This window comes from Orycteropus afer, unplaced genomic scaffold, assembly GCF_000298275.1.
Source record: "Orycteropus afer afer isolate SDZICR_OR568_19922 unplaced genomic scaffold, OryAfe1.0 scaffold00126, whole genome shotgun sequence".
NCBI lineage: Eukaryota > Metazoa > Chordata > Mammalia > Tubulidentata > Orycteropodidae > Orycteropus > Orycteropus afer.
In genome coordinates, this window is record NW_006921713.1 from 1,334,806 (window position 1) to 1,353,486 (window position 18,681).

Here is an 18,681-nt window from a genome sequence, read left to right on the forward strand (position 1 = left end):
AAAGCATCAACTCTTAAGTCTTCCTTATTCACTGTCCCTCTTTCACATGCATATGAGGTGATTGAAAACACCATAGCTTGGGCTAGACACACCTTAGTCTTCAAAGAGACTTCTTTGCTCTTCAGCACTTGAAAGAGGTCTTTTGCAGATTTGCCCATTGCAATGTTTTCTGATGTCTTGACTGCTGCTTCCATTGTTGTTGATTGTGGAACCAAGTAATATGAAATCTTTGACAACTTCAATCTTTTTTCCATTTATTGTGATATTGCTTATTGGTCCAGTTGTGAGGATTTTTGTTTTCTTTATGTTTAGGTGTAATCCATACTGCAGACTGTAGTCTTTAATCTTCATCAGTAAGTGCTTCAAGTCATCTTCACTTTCAGCAAAGTTGTGTCATCTGCCTATATCTCAGGTTGTTAATGAGTCTTCTTTCAATCCTGATGCCATGTTCTTTTTCATGTAGTCCAGCTTCTCAGATTATTTGCTCAGCATACAGATTGAACAATTATAGTGAAAAGATACAACCTCGACACACTCCCTTCCTGATTTTAAATCATGCAGTATCCCCTTGTTCTGTTCAAACAGCCTCTTGGCCTATATCCAGTTTCCTTATGAGCAAAATTAAGTATTCTGGAATTCTCATTCTTCTCAATGTTATCCATAAGTTGTTATGATCCACACAGTCGAATGCTTTTGCATAGTTAAAAAATAAGTAAACATCTTTCTGGTAGTCTTTGATTTCACCCAAGATCCAGCTGACATCAGCAATGATAACCCTCATTTCACGTCCTCTTCTGAATCGGGCTTGAATTTCTGGAAGTTCCCTGTCAACATACTGCTGGAACTGTTTTTGAATTATCTTCAGCAAAATTTTACTTGCACGTGATACCAATGATTTTGTTCAATAGTTTCCACATTCTATGGCATTATTTTTCTTTGGAATGGGTACAAATAAGGATCTCTTCTAGTCAGTTGGCCAGGTAGCCAACTGATGAGTAAGTGCCTTCAACATGACATCTGTTTGTGGAAATATCTCAAAGGGTTTTCTGTCAATCTTGGAGCCTTGTTTTTTCACACATTTGTTCAGTGCAGCTTTGACTTCTTCCTTCAGTACCATTGGGTCTTGATCATATGCCACCTCCAGAAGTAAATGAATATCAATAGATTCTCTTTGTTACAGTGACTCTTTGTATTCCTTCCATCTTCTTTTGATGTTTCCTGCATTAGTCAATATTCTGCTGATGGAATCTTTCAGTATTTTTTCTACAGTCCTTTGAGCTTGAGAAATGCTGCATGTGTTCTTCCCTTTTCGTTTTCTAACTCCAAGTCTTTGCTTATTTCATTATAATAATTGACTTTGTCTTTACAAGCTGCTCTTTTAAATATTTTGTTCAGCTCTTTTACCCTGTCATCTCTTACATTTGCTTTAGTTGTTGGTATGTGTTGTCGAGTCGGCTCCGACTCATAGCGGGGCTTTAACTACTCTCCATTCAAGAGGAACTTTCAGAGTCTCTTCTGACATCTACTTTAGTCTTTTCTTCCTTTCCTATCTTTTCAATGACTTTTTGCTTTCTTCATGCATGATGTTCTTGATGTCATCCCACAATTCCTCTAGTTTTCAGTCTTTAGTATTCAGAGTGTCAAGTCTGCTCTTCAGATGATCTCTAAATTCAGGTGGGATATAATCAAGGTCATATTTTGGCTCTCATGGACTTGTTTTAATTGTCTTCAGCTTCAAATTGAATTTGCATATAAGCAATTGATGGTCTGTTCCACAGTCAGATCCTGGTCTTGTTTTGGCTGCAGATATTGAGCTTCTCCATCTCCTCTTTCCACAAATGTAGTTGATGTGATTCCTGTGTATTCCATCTGGTGAGGTCCATGTGTATAGCCACTGTTTATGTTGTTGAAAAAAGGTATTTGTGATGAATAAGTCATTGGTCTTGCAAAATTCTATAATGCAATCATTATCTGTCATTTCTATCACCAAGGCCATATTATCCAAATTCCAGTGATTCTTCTTTGTTTCCAACTTTCACATTCTAATCACCATTAATAATCAACATACCTTGATTACATGTTTGGTCAATTTCAGTCTGCAGAAGTTGGTAAAAATCTTCAATTTCCTCATCTTTCACTTTGGTGGCTGCTACATGAATTTGAATAATATATTCATAATTGGTCTTCCTTGTAGGTATATGGATATTATGCTATCACTGACAGCATTGTACTTCATGATAGATCTTGGAACATTTTTTGTGAGGATGAATGTCACACCATTCCTCTTCAATTTAACAATTCCGGCTTAGTAGATATAGGGTTGTCTGATTCAGAATGACCAAAACCAGTCCATTTCAGCTCACTAATGCCTAGGATATTGATCTTTATGCATTTCATTTCATTTTTGACAACTTCCAGTTTTCCTAGATTCATACTTTGCATATTCCATGTTCCGATTATTAATGGATGTTAGCAGCTGTTTCTTCTCATTTTGAGTTGTGCCACATCAGCAAATGAAGGTTCCAAAAACTTTCCTCATCCACATCATTAATGTCAACTTTACTTTGAGGATGCAGCTCTTCCCCAGTCGTATTTTGAGTGCCTTCTGACCTGAGGGGTCATCTTCTGGCACTGTATCAACCTCACAGCAACATGGAAGCCACTACAGCACAACAAACTGACGGACGAGTGGTGAGAAAATGATCAGCTAGTTTACAATTTTATTCCCAAGTTCCTTAGAGAGAGCATTTGATTGACCTAGCCTGCATTCAGTGCATATACTTGGTACAAGCCTGGTTCAATCAACTGATGAGGATGGTGTCATTTACTACAAACATGGCTTCCACAGGAAGAGAAGATAGTTGGTAGATTGGATAATCACCTAAATGTTGCCTACTACACATCACATATGCCATTTTTAAAATAGTAAAACAGAATATTACAAAATGCCTGCGGGAACTGATTATATAAACCTAACTAAGTAAGCAAAGCCAAATACTTTAAAATGTTTGTACTGATACACTTCTTATTTAGAATTTGCATATGGTTACATTTGTTTATTTCTTTTTCTGCCTATGGTTTATGTGTGGAAATTGTGAAGACAAAGACATGTTTTCACAGCAATTTTTTTTTTTTTTCTGGCCATACTAAGTTTTTCTGGGAGACTTATAAATTCTTATAACTATCTTTTGCAACAAGATATTAACCAATCACTTATCATTTAATAGGTAAATGAAATGACTTTTTTTTTTTTTTTTTTTCATTAGGCACTTTCATATTCTGAGTTTTTAAACCCTGGGGAATTATGATAAAAAAAAAAGTAGCATAATGTTTAGCTCTTTATATCTTCAATTGCAAAAAATTGTAATGTCCAATTTTTTCCTGAATTTTTATTAATATTGAAAAAAATATATTTGAAAGGTTTTATGGGTCTTATTTACTTCAACTTGCTATTAAAAACCTGGTATACCATTAGGCTTGTACTGCCTATTTAGATAGTAATATTATTTCAAATGTAAATAATCCTCAGTGCTGTCTAGTAGAACTTCCATGATGGCTATTCTATAACTTCAATCTCAGGGTCACAAGGCACTTGTTACTATATTGAGTGAAATGTGGCCAGCCAATTAAAGAACTAAATTTAAATTTTATTTAATTTTAATTAATTTAAATTTAGAGTCATATATCGTCATTATTAATTATTACTATTAAACAGGACTTACTAAAATCTACATAACATGAAAAACATACATAATTTTTTCATTGTTTACAGTACACAACAGCACACAAGAACAACATAAATGGTACATTGGACTGAAGAAAAGGAAAAATTAGCTATAAATATTTTAAGTTTACATTGTAATATTGATTTTAATGGGAAAGACTACTTTTGTAGGAAAGAAAATCATTTTTCTTATGATGGTGGAAATAAGCATTTTCTTAAAGCTTTACACACCTAGGCACAACAGAATTTAAAAAAAGAAAAAAAAAAGATTGTAGTGGCAAAATGCAAAAACAATTATAAAATTCTAATTGTGTGTGTATGTATGTGTGTGAAATTGAAAAAATCATTGATTAAAAAACACATAGTATAAAATAAAATATACCTGGAAAAATCCATGTGAGTTAGAAAGGCTATTTTTTACATCAACATTAGGAAATATTCTTACACATTTAGATAAACAGTTAATCATTCGTAGGGTCAGAACTTCACTTTATTGAATTGCTGTAACTAAATCACCCACACCAAAATAAGATATTCCAACTATATCATGTGTCTTATTCTTTACATTAATTTAACAAAATCTAGTTTTCCTAGAATCTGTATTTCCTGTAGATTTCTTTCAGGAAATGCTCCATAATAGAATGTGGAAAAATAATAATATTCCATAAATATGTATTAAATCATAACTATTTAAGGAAAATATATATTACCATTATTCTGTAAGTAAGGGGAAGAGATAGCATCATGGGACTGATAGACTTTAACAAATAAATAAATTGCAGAAAGTCCTTTCATAAGTCTGAAATGTCATATAATTTTAAGAAATTGCTTTTGTTACCAGTTAATATTAAAAAATAACATACAATATATACATCTTCAATTTATAAATTAAAAACAAATCAGCAATTGCAAAAACAGTTTCCTAAATGATATATTAATTTCATTTTTGTTAAATTAATAAGATACAGATTTTTTTTTCTTTCAACTAATCTTTTCTTTGTGGATATCTTAGCTCATTTAAAATGCTGATTTTATTCATTTTGAAGCCATCCCTAATTGCACTGCAAAGGTGATTCACAAAGTGTACATACATCATGCATACATCATTTGTCAGCAATGTAGACTTCATAATCAACAAGTTAGGATTATTTTCCTCAGGAGGCCAAAAGATGGTGCTACTGTGTAGCTGAGTTATCATTCCTCAATAATCAATTGCCTTCTACATCTCAACTGGTAAAATGGTGGAAATGCATCTGTCATAAGAGCAAGAAAAATGCAGTGAAACAAATCAGGTAACAAATTAACTTAGAGTGATACCTGAAAATAATTGAACTTAGTGAAAACTGGCAGCTGCCTAGTGGCAAAGAGATTTATAGTCTTTTTTTTTATGTGTAGACATTTCTGAGAATTCAGGTTTAGCACTCCTAGACAAGTCATAGGGCAGCAGAGAAAAAGGAGTCATTAAAGAAATCTGTCACCCTATAAATTCCAACCTAATTAATCAAGTATTAATATACCCATCATAATAAATTAGCAACTTTTCAATATCAAATAAACCTCAAAATTATTGTTACCTCAAAACTTCTAAATTATTATAACCATCACCAATTAACTATAATGCTGTCATCATGTTATGTAGAGAGCTAGGTTTCTAATTTTAATTTTTATACTTCATCACATACTTTACAAAGTCAAAAAGTTCTATATGACTTATAATGGGGAGAAATTAATAAACTCCCTCACACCCAAATCTCCACTCCTTAAATAACAGCTTTTACAAAGCACTTATTTCTGTATGATTTTATGTTTTTAAATAACAGAATTATTATATTATTTCTTCATTTTCTATTGGCATTTTTTTTGCAGGTTTTCTTATGTACCATCCTTTACACATATATCCTTTATTTTTATTTATTTTTTTTATTATAGTTATGTCACAGTTTTTGGTTGAATCAATAATTAATGTTTATATTTTGCTTATGTGTGCATTGTTCACTGCTGAGTCATGCAGTACATTACACTTAATTTCCCTATAGTTTTATATTTTTCAATATACTATATTTGTTGTATTGTTCTTAACAGTGAACACCTATCACCTACCACCTATCACAGATAGCTTACAGTTTACCTCCAAACTCTCTACTGAAGTGTTTTCCTTAGCACATTTAGACATATCATCTGTTTTATTGATTAGTGTTTCTTGGAGACTTTATTCCTGGAAGCCTCCATTCTTGCTTGCTAACTAGAAATACCATATAACTCTCTTACTGGAACCTTCCTTTATCATTATCCCTTAAATTTCTCCAGTGATGGCCCTTTGTTTTATGTACTCATATTTTCCTTTCTTGGTTTACTTACTCAATCTTCCAACTTTCAATGAAAAGGACAAGCAAAGCAAAATATCTGCGATTATTTTATATTTCAAAATGTCTTTATTCTATCTTCATGTTGGTTAATAACATTTTCCCCTCAACATTCTGAAATATTTCTCTATTGTCTCTTAGAAACTAATGCTTCCATTGAGAGATTTCAATGAACAACATCTTCTACTCTGATAGAAGTGAAAAGAAAGGGGTTTTATTAAGGAATAATATAACTCATAGCTGGGCAGTAATAAGTAAAAATACAAAGGATCCCAGCATTCAAGCAGAAAGAGAAATCTATATACATAGAGAACAAAGAACAGGTAGGGGCTTAAGATTGATTTTAGATACCACCAGCTACAGCTTGAAGTCTTTTGAAAACTAAAGTTTGGCCACTTGGCTAAGCAGGAGTAAGTGACAACCGAGGTAAGTGATGTCTCTGGGTTCAGTTGTATGACAGTAGTAAATTTTATTTGATTGTAATCATGAACACATTTTATTTTTTCTCTGGGAACAAATTGTTTACATGTTGACACATTCTTCCCAAATGGTTTATATTCTGACCTTTTGTTTCCTAGGAATGCATGTAGTACTCACCATGCTTACGTCTGACACAAGTGCTTCCAATATGAAATTTTCCATTTACATTTCTCCCTTTTGAGCAAGTCTCCAATAGGAAGCACTGATTACCCACAATTAAGTAGCCTTTCTTCTGTGAGGACTCTGTTTTCATGAGGAGCTTTGGCTAACAAAATTTGTTTTATTCACCTTGCCAAGCTTATAGGCCTCATCTTCAGGGTGAGTAGGTTTTATGGGGATATCTTAATGGACAAAGACAGTTTGAAGAACATTTCTCAGTCAAGACAAAATGATAGAGGTCAGGATGAAATATATCCAATAATACAAAAAAGAAATGATTAAACAACACAATCATCAGGGAAAGCCTGTGAAACAAGCATGATTTATTTGAAGGGTCTAATGAAGCTCTGGTAGCATAGTGCCTAAGGCACTTGACTGCTAACCAGAAGGCTGGTGGTTCAAACCCACCAGCCACTCCTTGGAAGGAAGATGGGGCAATCTACTTTCGTAGTGATACTGCCTTGGAAACCCAAGGAGGGGTTGCTATGAGTCAGGGCTGACTTGACGGCACATAACAACAACAACAACAACAACAAGATTTTGAAGGACAACATTTCATGAATAAAATTTAACTAAAGCAATAAATAAATTATAATATTCATGTTATAGTTACAATAACTGAAGCAAGGAGGGATGTAACAATTCCAAAATTTTTTTTAGAAATTTTTCCACTATTGATCCTAAGAGGAAAACCAATTAACTTATAATTTCATTTAAGGAAGAAACAGGATCATTAAGGCAAGATATTATCCATTGCATGTGATTAACATAGGATGTAATATTAACACTATTGTTAGGAATATAGACACAGCAATAAGATTTTATTATTGCACAGGTATCTCCTCAGACTGCAGTGAGAATATCAATGGTTATTATGTTTTGGAGTACTACCTTTCTCATCATTGCTACTTCAGTATTGATCTCTTGAAGCCCATGGACACATTTAGGATATTCTGTACGTATTTGCTTACTATTTCTACATGTTCCACAACATCTTCAAGTCCTACCAGAGGTATGAAAACTGCCACTTAGTGATCAAGCCAGTGGAGCACTGATTAAGATCATTGCACTCTTAATAGGGGTGCATTATCTGGTAAAGGTGGATCTTCAGTGATGCAGTGATTAAGATATTAAACTGCTAACCAAAGGCCAGGTTTGAACTCTCAGCTCCTCTGTGGGAGAAAAGTGAGGCAATATACTTCTGTAAAGATTTACAGCCTTGGAAACACTATGTGGCAGTTCTACCCTGTTCTGTGGGGTCACTATGAGTTGGAATTGACTCATTGGCCATGGATTTTTATCTAGAAATGGGAATTAAGTTAAAAAGGAACTCTAGCTCAGGCCTCGAGTACATCTTCCAATTCAGGTTAGTGGGATCCAGGGCAAAGGATTGGTTCCATATAGCCAAAAGGAGCTACCCAATAAATACCTAGGCATAATAGCCAGTCAGTGTGACAAACCAATCAGAAGCTTGCAAAGGTATAAGTGAGGCACACTCAAAAATTGGAAGTCATCCTATAGGTCTAATAATGGCTGAGTCATTCATATAGGTGTAGTTAGATTGTTTCCCAGGAATGGGGAACAACCTGGCTGAGTCTCCATGTTTGGGGAGTTAACCAGATGAATCCATTCCACAGTTGCTGACATGGACCTACAATAAGAAGAGTACTGTCTGTAGGCTTGGGAGATTCTTTAGTTAAGTCTTCTTGGGCAACTTAGTAAAGTAAGGATTGTGTGTTAAGACTAAAGATTAAGTTATGCCTTGAGTTCCACTCAGATGCAAAAGAGACGCCATTTATCAATAGAAAATTTACTAATAATAATTTCCTATAGTAATGAACTATTTATCTGTTGTTCTCGTATCCATAGATTAAGAGCAACAGAATTCTGTAGTGGAGAGACTTACCAGGGAAGACCAAATTGACTTGAAGTTGGGAGGTCACCACACATTCAACAATTAAACCTTTTACAACGGTGACCATAAACATTTGCCCAATCTAGGAAAACATTAGTAGAAAGATGACTGTAGCAAAGCTAAAATGAAAGAAAAAGGTGAAGAGACACATCTGCAGGCCTGGTACAGGATTGCCTCAGCCGTCTGCTTCAGATGTCATCTACTTCTGGCCAGAGGGACATTTAAATATAACCTTCAATTCTCTTGTGGGTTGGTTAGTCCAAAGAGAAGCATTAAATTTAACTGTAACAGATGGATGCAATCTTTTATTACCTCTAATTTGGCTGCACATGGATTGGTGAGGAAGACTGTCATGGATTGAATTGTGTCCCCCAAAAGGATGTGCCAACATAGCTGGCCCATTGTTCTTATTGGTTTGGCAGTTATATAATTATGAGATTTGGCAGCTATGTAATGATGTAATCATTACTGATGATGTGATCCAAGATTATCGACTAATAGTTGTTAGGGGATTAGGGTGGGATACAACATACTTACTTGGGTAACAACCCTGATCCAATGTAAAGGGAGCTTTCCTGCGGTGTGTCCTGCATCACTTTTATCTTACAAGGGATAAAAGGAGGAAGGAGCAAGCAAAGATAGAGTGACCTGATTACCACCAAGAAAGAAAAGCCAGGAAAGAAATGTGTCCTTTGGATCCAGGGTTCCTGTGCTGAGAACCTCCTAGACCCAGGGGAAGACTGGAGATTTCCAAGTAACACCAGGCCCATTGATGTTGAAATAAAATAAGAAAATTCCACCAGTGCTTCTATAACATAAATATCTCTACTGGATGACTTTGACAAACAGAAATTTATTCTCTCATGGTTTAAGAGGCTAGGAGTCCAAATTCAGGGTACCAACTCTAGGGGAAGGCTTTTTCTCTTTATTGGCTCTGGAAGAAGGTCCTAGTCTCCTTTCAACATCTGTTGTCTTGGTGTCCCTTGGAGATCTCCATGTGCCTTGGCAACAATCTTCTCCAGAGTCTAGAAGGATCGATGTGCAGGGACCTTGGGTCCACAGGACAGGCTCTGTTCCTGGCTCTTCTTTCTTGGGGTGTTGAGATCCTTCTTCTTCGCTTACTTTCCTCTCTTTTTATCTCTTGTAAAATGAAATGTGATACAGGGCACACCTGAGGGGTAGTCTCATTATATTGGATCAGGGCTGTGACCTGACTAAGGGTATTTCATCCCTCCTTAAACCCTTCCCAAGTTATTGGCTATTCACACCATGAGAGATGAGTGTATAATTATATAACTGCCAAAGTACATCACTTTGTAACTGCCAAACCAGTGAGAATTATGGTCCAGCCAAATTAACAAATAATTTGGGAGGACAAAATTCAATCCATGACATTCTACCTGCTGGACTCCAAGATTCATGTCCTGCCACATGCAAAAAAAAATTTACCCCTCATATCATCTGAAAAATTATAAATCAACTCCGAGTCCAAATTCCATCCTAGGGCAAAAATATGCTCCTTCTCTTAATCTAGAATACAAGTTACTTTCTTCTAAAGTACAATGGTAGAATAGGCACAAAGTAGACATTTTCCTTAGAAATGGGAAAGAAGGGATATTGGGCACAAAGCAAATAAAAAACCCAGCAGAACAATATACAGTGTGTCTCAAGGATAGAAAATAATTTTCTCTTCTCTGAGACCATCTAGATAGTGGCCCTATCCTCCAAACTTCAGGTGTTGGGGATGTTCTCTGGTTTCTGGGTGGATGACATTTGGCCCTTGGCTTCAGCTCTTCCTTCCAGGCCAACTGGAGTGTCAACTCTGCTCCCTTAGCTTTGAGTGGCCCCTGTTCTTCTACTTCAGCTGAGTGATGACCTCATTTCATTGGCCCTGGCAAGTCTCTTTTCCTACCGCTTGAGCTTTTAGCAGCAGAGCTGGCTCCATCCTTATGGCACACATGAACAGCAGCCCTATGCTCTGTAATTAAGTTGGTGAAGATCTGACTCTTTGAAATCTAAAGGTGATGGCCTCACTCTTTGAAACCTCAGCAGGCTGTGGTTCCACCCATTGAGACTGCAGAAGTCATAGACCTAACTTTGAGACTAATATAAGTGTAAGCTTCTTGTGCTCCTTTTTTCTTTATCTCCTGCTCCCCAGTTCCTGGGCCTCTTGATTATTTGGGCCTCTTGGGCCAGCCTGGCCTCAGCCATGCTGATGTAAGTGTTACAAAGTTCTTTAGCTCTACCACTAAGAAACTGTGGGCACCCCACTCTGCCAGTAAGCCCTGACCTGAAGACGTACAGCTGCCTCACTCTGTAGCTGAGTTCCTATGTTTGCTTGCATCAGTCTCCTAGTTCTACTGTCACCATTTCTCTGCCACTGCATCTCGCCACTTATGCTGTCTCTGGTGTTGCAGCTTTCTTCACTTCCTTCTGAGCCCTCACCAGAATTGCCTTTGATAACCATAATTTCACAGCCTTTTCAAGGGAATCTGGCCCTTCACTATTAGATACTTTAAATCTTCTCTAGCCTCTACTCGTTAAACAATTCCAAAAACACCTTCCACATTTCAGGAGTCTGTTAGAGCAGCACCCCACTCCAATACTGTTAGTTATCTAGTGCTTCATTAACAGAAGTCCCACAACTTGATAGCTTTGACAAACATAAGTTTATTCTCTAACAATTTGTTGTTGTTGTTAGGTGCTGTCGAGTCATCCCTGACTCATAGTGACCCTATGCACAGCAGAACGAAACACTGCCCTGTCCTGTGCCAGCCTCACAATCCTTCCTGTACCTGGGCCCATTGTTGCAGACACTATCTGTCCATCTTATCGAGGGCCTTCCGCTTCTTCATTGACCTTCCACTTTACCAGGCATGATATCCTTCTCCAGGGAATTGTTCCTTCTGACAACATGACCAAAGTAGGTGAGACAAAGTCTGACCATTCTTGCTTCCAAGGAGCATTATGGCTGCATTTCTTCCAAGACAGATTTGTTTGTCCTTTTAGCAGACCATGGTACTCTTAGGATTCTTCTCGCTCTGGTAGTATAGTGGCTAAGACACTTGCCTGCTAACCAGACGGCTGGCGGTTCAAACCCACCAGCCACTCCTCGGAAGGAAGGTTGGGCAATTCTACTTCCATAGTGATACTGCCTCGGAAACCCAAGGAGGGATCGCTATGAGTTGGGTCTGACTCGACGGCACATAACAATAACAACAACAACAACCACACCTCAAAAGCATCAACTCTTCTTTGGTCTTTCTTATTCATTTTCCAGCTCTCACATGCGTAAAAGGTGATTGAAAATAACATTGCTTGGGTTAGGCATACCTTAGTCGTCAAGGAGATGTCTTTGCTCTTCATCACATGAAAGAGGTCTTTTGCAGAAGATTTTCCCAACACAATACATAGTCTGATGTCTTGACTTCTGCATCCATTGGTGTTGATTTTAGGACCAAGTAATATGAAGTCCTTGCAAATGTCAATCTTTTCTTCATTTACTGTCAAGCTGTATATTGGACCAGTTGTGAGGGTGTTTTTTTTTTTTTTTTCCTTTGTATTGAGGTGTAATCCATACTGCAGACTAGTCTTTAATCTCTATCAGTAAGTGCTTCAAGGCATCCTCACTTTCAGCAAGCAAAGTTGTGTCATCTGCATATCACAGGCTGTTAATGAGTCTTCCTCCAATCCTGATGCCATGTTCTTCTTCATATAATCCAGTTTCTCAGATTATTTGCTCAGCATACAAGTTGAATAAGTTTGGTAAAAGGATGCAACAGTGACACACTCCCTTCTTGATTTTGAACCATGCAGTATCCCCTTGTTCTGTTCAAATGACAGCCTTCTGATCTATGTATAGGTTCCTCATGAGTACAATCAAGAGCTCTGGAATTCCCATTCTCAGTCTTGTCCAAAATTTGTTATGATTCACACAATAGAATATTTTTGCATAGCCAATAAAACATAAGTCAACATCTCTCTAGTATTTTTTGCTTTCAGCTAAGATCCATCTGACATCAGCAATGATATCCCTCATTCAGAAGAATCCAGCTTGTATTTCTGGAAGCTCTCTGTCAATATGTTACTGCAATTGTTTCTGAATTATCTTCAGAAAGATTTTACTTGTGTGTGATATTGATATTGTTCAATAATTTCCACATTGTGTGGGATCATCTTTCTTTGGAATGGGTACAAATATAGATCTCTTCCAGTCAGTTGACCAGGTGGCTGTCTTCCAAATCTCTCGGCATATCTGAGTGCCTCCAGCAGGTATCCATTTGTTGAAACATCTCAATGGGTATTCCATCAATCCCTGGAGCCTTGTTCTTCACCAATTCCTTCAGTGTATCTTTGCTTTCTTTCTTCCATACCATTGGTCCTCAATCGTATGTCATCTTCTGAAATGGATGAACCAATTCTTTCTGGTGCAATGACTCTGTGTATTCCTTCCATCTTCTTTTGATATTTCTTGCATCATTCAATATTTTGCCTAGAATTGGACATAGAATCTGTCAATATTGCAACTCAAGGCTTATTTATTTATTTATTTTTCCTCCATTCTTTCAGCTTCAGAAATGCTGAGCATGTTGTTCTCTTTTGGTTATCTAACTCCAGGTGTTTGCACATTTCATTATAGTTATTGGCTTTGTCTTCTCAAGCTGCTCTTTAAAATCTTCTGTTTAGCTCTTTTATCTTGTCATTTCTTCCATTTGTTTTAGCTACTCTCCATTCAAGGGCAAGTTTCAGAGTCTCTTCTGACATCATTTTTGGTCTTTTATTCTTTTCTTGTCTTTTAATTACCTTTTGCTTTCTCCATGGATGTTTTTCTTGATGTCATCCCACAGTTCCTCTGGTTTTTGGTCATTGGTGTTCAGTGCATCAAATGTAGTCTTTAAATGGTCTCTAAATTCAAGAGAGATATTATCAAGGTCATATTTTGGCTCTTGTGAACTTGTTTTAATTGTTCAACTTCAGCTTGAGCTTGCATATGAGAAGTTCATATGCAAGTCTGTTGTGTCTGTTCCACAATCAGCTCTTTATGTTGTTTTGTCTGAAGATACTGAACTTCTCCATAGCCTCTTGCCACAGATGTAATCAATTTGATTCCTGTGAATTTCATCTGATGAAGTCCAAGTGTATAGCCATTGTTTATGTTGTTGAGAAGAGGTATTTGCAATGAATAAGTTGTTGGTCTTGCAAAATTCTATCATGTGATCTCCAGTGTTATTTCCATCACCAAGGCCATATTTTTCAACTACCAGTAACTCTTCTTTGTTTCCAAATTTTGGATTCCATTCACTAGTGATAACAACACATCTTGATTGCATGTTTGGTCAATTTCAGACTGCAGAAGTTGGTATATTAGGAGGATATAAATCTAAATTTAGGGTGCCAGCTCTAGGGTAAGGTTTTCTCTTCTGTTGTCTCTTGTGGAAAGTCCTCATCTCCATTCAACATATATGGCCTTAGCATTCTTTGGTGATCACCATCTGTTTTGGCATAAATCTTCTCCTGGGTCTAAGAAGTTCACAGTGCAAGGATCTTGGTTCCAAAGGATACACTTTGCTCCTGGCTCTTCTTTCTGCATGGTACTGAAGTTCTTCTTCTTGCTTGCTTCTCTCTCCTTTTATCTCTTGTAAGATAAAAGATGGCATAGGTCACAACTGAGGGATACTCCCTTTATATTGTATCAGGGCTTTGATCTGATTAAGGGCGTTGTGTCCTTCATTAATCCACTCCTCTTATAACTTATTGGCTGATCACATCAGATCACATCATGGGTGATGATCACATCATTATATAACTAACTAATTATATTATTATCTGACTGTTAAACTACTGAGAGTACATTGAAAGGGAACTTCCAGAAATGCAAACTGGATTCAGAAGAGGATGTGAATTGAGGGGTATCATTGCTGATGTCAGATGGATCTTGGCCAAAAGCAAAGAATATCAGAAAGATGTTTACTTGTGTTTTATTGACTATGTAAAACCATTTGACTGTATGATATCATAACAAATTATGGATAACTTTGAGAAGAATGGAAATTTCAGAAAACTTAATTGTACTCTTGAGGAACCTGTACATAGACCAGGAGGCTGTCATTCAAACAGAACAAGGGGATACTGCATGGTTTAAAATCAGGAAGGGAGTGGGTCAGGGTTGTATCCTTTCACCATATTTATTCAATCTGTGTGCTGAGCAAATAATCTGAGAAGCTGGACTATATGAAGGAGAACATGACATCAGGATTGGAGGAAGATTCATTAATAACCTGGCATATGAAGACTATACAACTTTGCTTACTGAAAGTGAAGATGACTTGAAGCATTTACTAATGAAGAATAAAGATTACAGTCTGCAGTATGGATTACGCCTCAACATAAAGAAAATGAAAATCATCACAACTGGACCAATAAGCAATAAATGATGAAAAGATTGAAGTTGCCGAAGATTTCCTATTAGTTGGTTCCACAATCAACACCAATGGAAGCAGCAGTCAAGAAATCAGATATTGTATTACATTGGGCAAATCTGCTGCAAACATTCTCTTTAAAGTGCTCAAGAGAAAAGATGTCTCTTTGAAAACTAAGGTGCACCTAACCCAAGCCATGGTGTTTTCAATTGCCTCATATGCATGTGAAAACTAGTCAATGAAAAAGGAAGACCAAAGAAGACCAAAGAAGAGTTGACACTTTTGAGTTGTTCTTGTGGTAGTAAAGAATATTGAAAGTACCATGGTCAGCCAGAAGAACAAACACATCTGTAATGGAAGAAGTGCAGCCAGAATGCTCCTTGGAAGCAAGAATGGCCAGATTTCATCTCAGGTACTTTGGTCATGTTGTCAAAAGGCATCATTCCTTGGAGAAGGATATTATGCTTGGTAAAGTGGAAGGTCAGCAAATAAGAGGAAGGCCCTCAACAAGATGGACTGACACAGTGGCTGCAACAATGGGCTCAGGTATAGCAAGAATTGTGAGGCTACCACAGGACAAGGCAGTATTTCATTCTAACATACATAGGGTTGCTATGAGTTAGAGCCAACTCAATGACACCTAAAAACGATAACAGACTACTGAGAATCATGCCCCAGTCATGTTGACATTTATTTTGTGGGGGATATAATTCAATCCAAGATAGGTGGCTTTACTGGTGAAATGAACTACTTGATCACGAGTTAGAGTTTTTGATGTTCCTTAAACCCAATCAAACCAAGCTCAATGTTGTCAAGTCAGATCTGACTCATAGTGACCCCTCCTTGTGCTTCTGAAGCAATATCACTATAGAAGTAGATTGCCCTTCCTTCCTTCCAAGGAGTTGCTGGTGGGTTTGAAACACCAGCCTTTTGGTTAGCAGTCAGGTGTCTTAGGCACTATGCCACCAGAGCCCCTAGGTGAGTATGAAGTTTCAAGAAGTTACTTTGTTACAAAGCCTGCAGTAGCAAATCACTATTAATACATATTTCTACCCATTTGAGGGTCAAGCTACATAAAATCTAGTTGCCATTCAAGCCTAGGCCCAGAAAGTAAAGGGTATAGTTCAGGTAAGATTTTAAGGTATTTTCTGGGATTGTAGTGGGGACCGCACATAACAACAACAACAACAGTAAGGACAAATAGGGAAATAAGTGGCCTCAGAAAATATTTCCCATCAATATATATATATATGTATATATATATATATATATATATATATATATACACATATATATATATATTTTAAATCTCAACAATTTTATCTCATGCTATGTCGAAACTTTCATGTAAAGCTCACATCATAGAAATATTAATGAAATTGGTAAGATTGTTTGTTTGTTTGTTTGTTTTAATCAGACTCAGTCCACATTTTGTGGTAGAATATTGGAAAAAGCCTGATTTTTTCCATGCCTTTTGTCTGTTTGGGCTGTTTTAAAAGTTTCCCTATAGTTAATTTGCGAAGGTTGGCATTAACAATAGAAATAGTTGAGGAGGTTCTTTCTTTATTTCTCATAAATGCAGAAATGTCTTGAGAGGTAGCTTGTTTGGCTATAATATAAGCATGGCTATTTACTCTCATTTCTTCAGTTTAGGGTACTCCATTTGATGGGTGCACTTGTATTTTTGTCATAGCAATTTCTGAGAGGAATAATGGAATGTCTAGAAGGTCTGTGGTGAACGCTTTATTTTTTATGGCATTTTTGGAAGAAATTAAAAGTCCTCTTTGTGTCCATACATGCTAAAATCATGTAGAATTCCCAAATAATATCTACTGTCTTTAAAAAAATAACATATCTTCCAGAAGCAATTCTGAAATTCTACAAGCTCCAGTGATGGCAATTAATTCATCTTGTTGGTCTGTAGTGGCTTCACAGAGAGATGAACTTTCAAGAACTTCAGTAGGAGTTGTAACATCATATCCAGCTTGATAGTGAGGATTAGTAAGATTATATTTTAAATAAGAACCATGCAAAACCAAAACTAAAGCAGGATTAAAGAGAGGTCTGTTGTAAAACTTTTGGAGAAGTTAAAAATTGCTCAGTCAGGTGTAGAAGATCATGTGTAGGATAGTTGTTTTAATTAGTTGTGGGGAGAAGAGTGGATGGGTTTAAACAGGCTACGGAATGTAACATAATGTCTAATTTTACATGCAGCAAGGAAGAGAACTTCATAGGAGGTGAGCTTTTTGGCAGAAAGGTGTTGTGTCAAGGCAGAACTAAGTAAGGGAGACACAGTATGGAGTACATCAACATCTAAGAAGTTTTCCAGCACCACATCTACTGTGGTTTCCACTAGTTTAGCAGTAGCTGCCACAGCCCTAAGATAAGGAGGTTATCACTTGGTTACAAGGCCAAGCTATAGGCCTCAATAACCTATAGATCTTTTCTGTTCTCCATATTTCTGAGTTAGTATGTCTAAAATGTTTCCAGGTTCTTCATGTACAACTTAAGAAAACCTAGAGTGGACATGTTCATTAAAACCCCTTTTAGTTGAAGTATGGCCTCTTGATCTTCTGATGCAATTTGGAATGAATCCAACTCAGAATCTTTTAAATATATGGATAAAGGTTGATCCAACAAAGGAAAATTGTGAATCCAGGTTTAACATTTGCCATAGAGTCCTAGAAATCCCCACAACTGTTTCTTTGTTTTGGGTGTAGGAAAGACAGAATAACTTCTTTCCATTTAGGATCAACAGAGATGTCTTCTGCAGAAATTAGGTGTCTCAAATACTTAACAGAAGGCTGAGATAATTGTTATTTATCTTTGAAAACCTTATGTCCACCAGAAGTCAGATGATTTAATAAAGCTACGCTGGGTTAAGTCAGGCTTGCTGTGATATTGAACAAACTAGCAAATCATTGACATATTGTAGTAATGTGGACTTATATGTAAACTGTAAAGACAATCACTATCCACTGAGAAAAATAGGTGAGACATTCAGCAAATTCTTGAAGCATTTTAGTCAAGGTAATTTTTTATTTTATCAGAGAGAAGTAAATAAATATTGACCTTCAGAATGCACAGTAATACTTAAAAAGGCACTGCAAAGATTCACAACCATAAAATGAGTTGCACGTGAAAGGACATTGGGAATTAGTGAATGGGGATTAAGAAGAACTAGTAGGAATCTAGGAGTAACAATATGGTTAATTTCACACTTATTTTGAACAAATTTCTAGCCTCTGTTATTTGTATTTTTATGTAGAAGAACAGAAGTATTACAAGGGTTAGTTCGAGGAAAACTTAAAGCTTTAGAAAGGAAATCTTGTATTATAGGAGCTAGTTCTTTTTACCTATTGTTTGAATGAATACTGCGGTATTTTTGCCAGAAATTTAGAGAAATCTCTTTGAGGTTACCCTATGATTTATAATTTTTTCCCCATTTAGAACAGTCAATTCTATCTTACAACTCTCTTAACTTCCTCACCATTTAGAAGTTCTGTAACTACACAGTCTTTTCCCTCATTTTGTTTATAGTTGTCCTCACTTGCCAATTGATGTCTCTGGTTCCCTGTTTACAATCTTGTAAGCTCATTTTACTTTGGATATGTCCATATC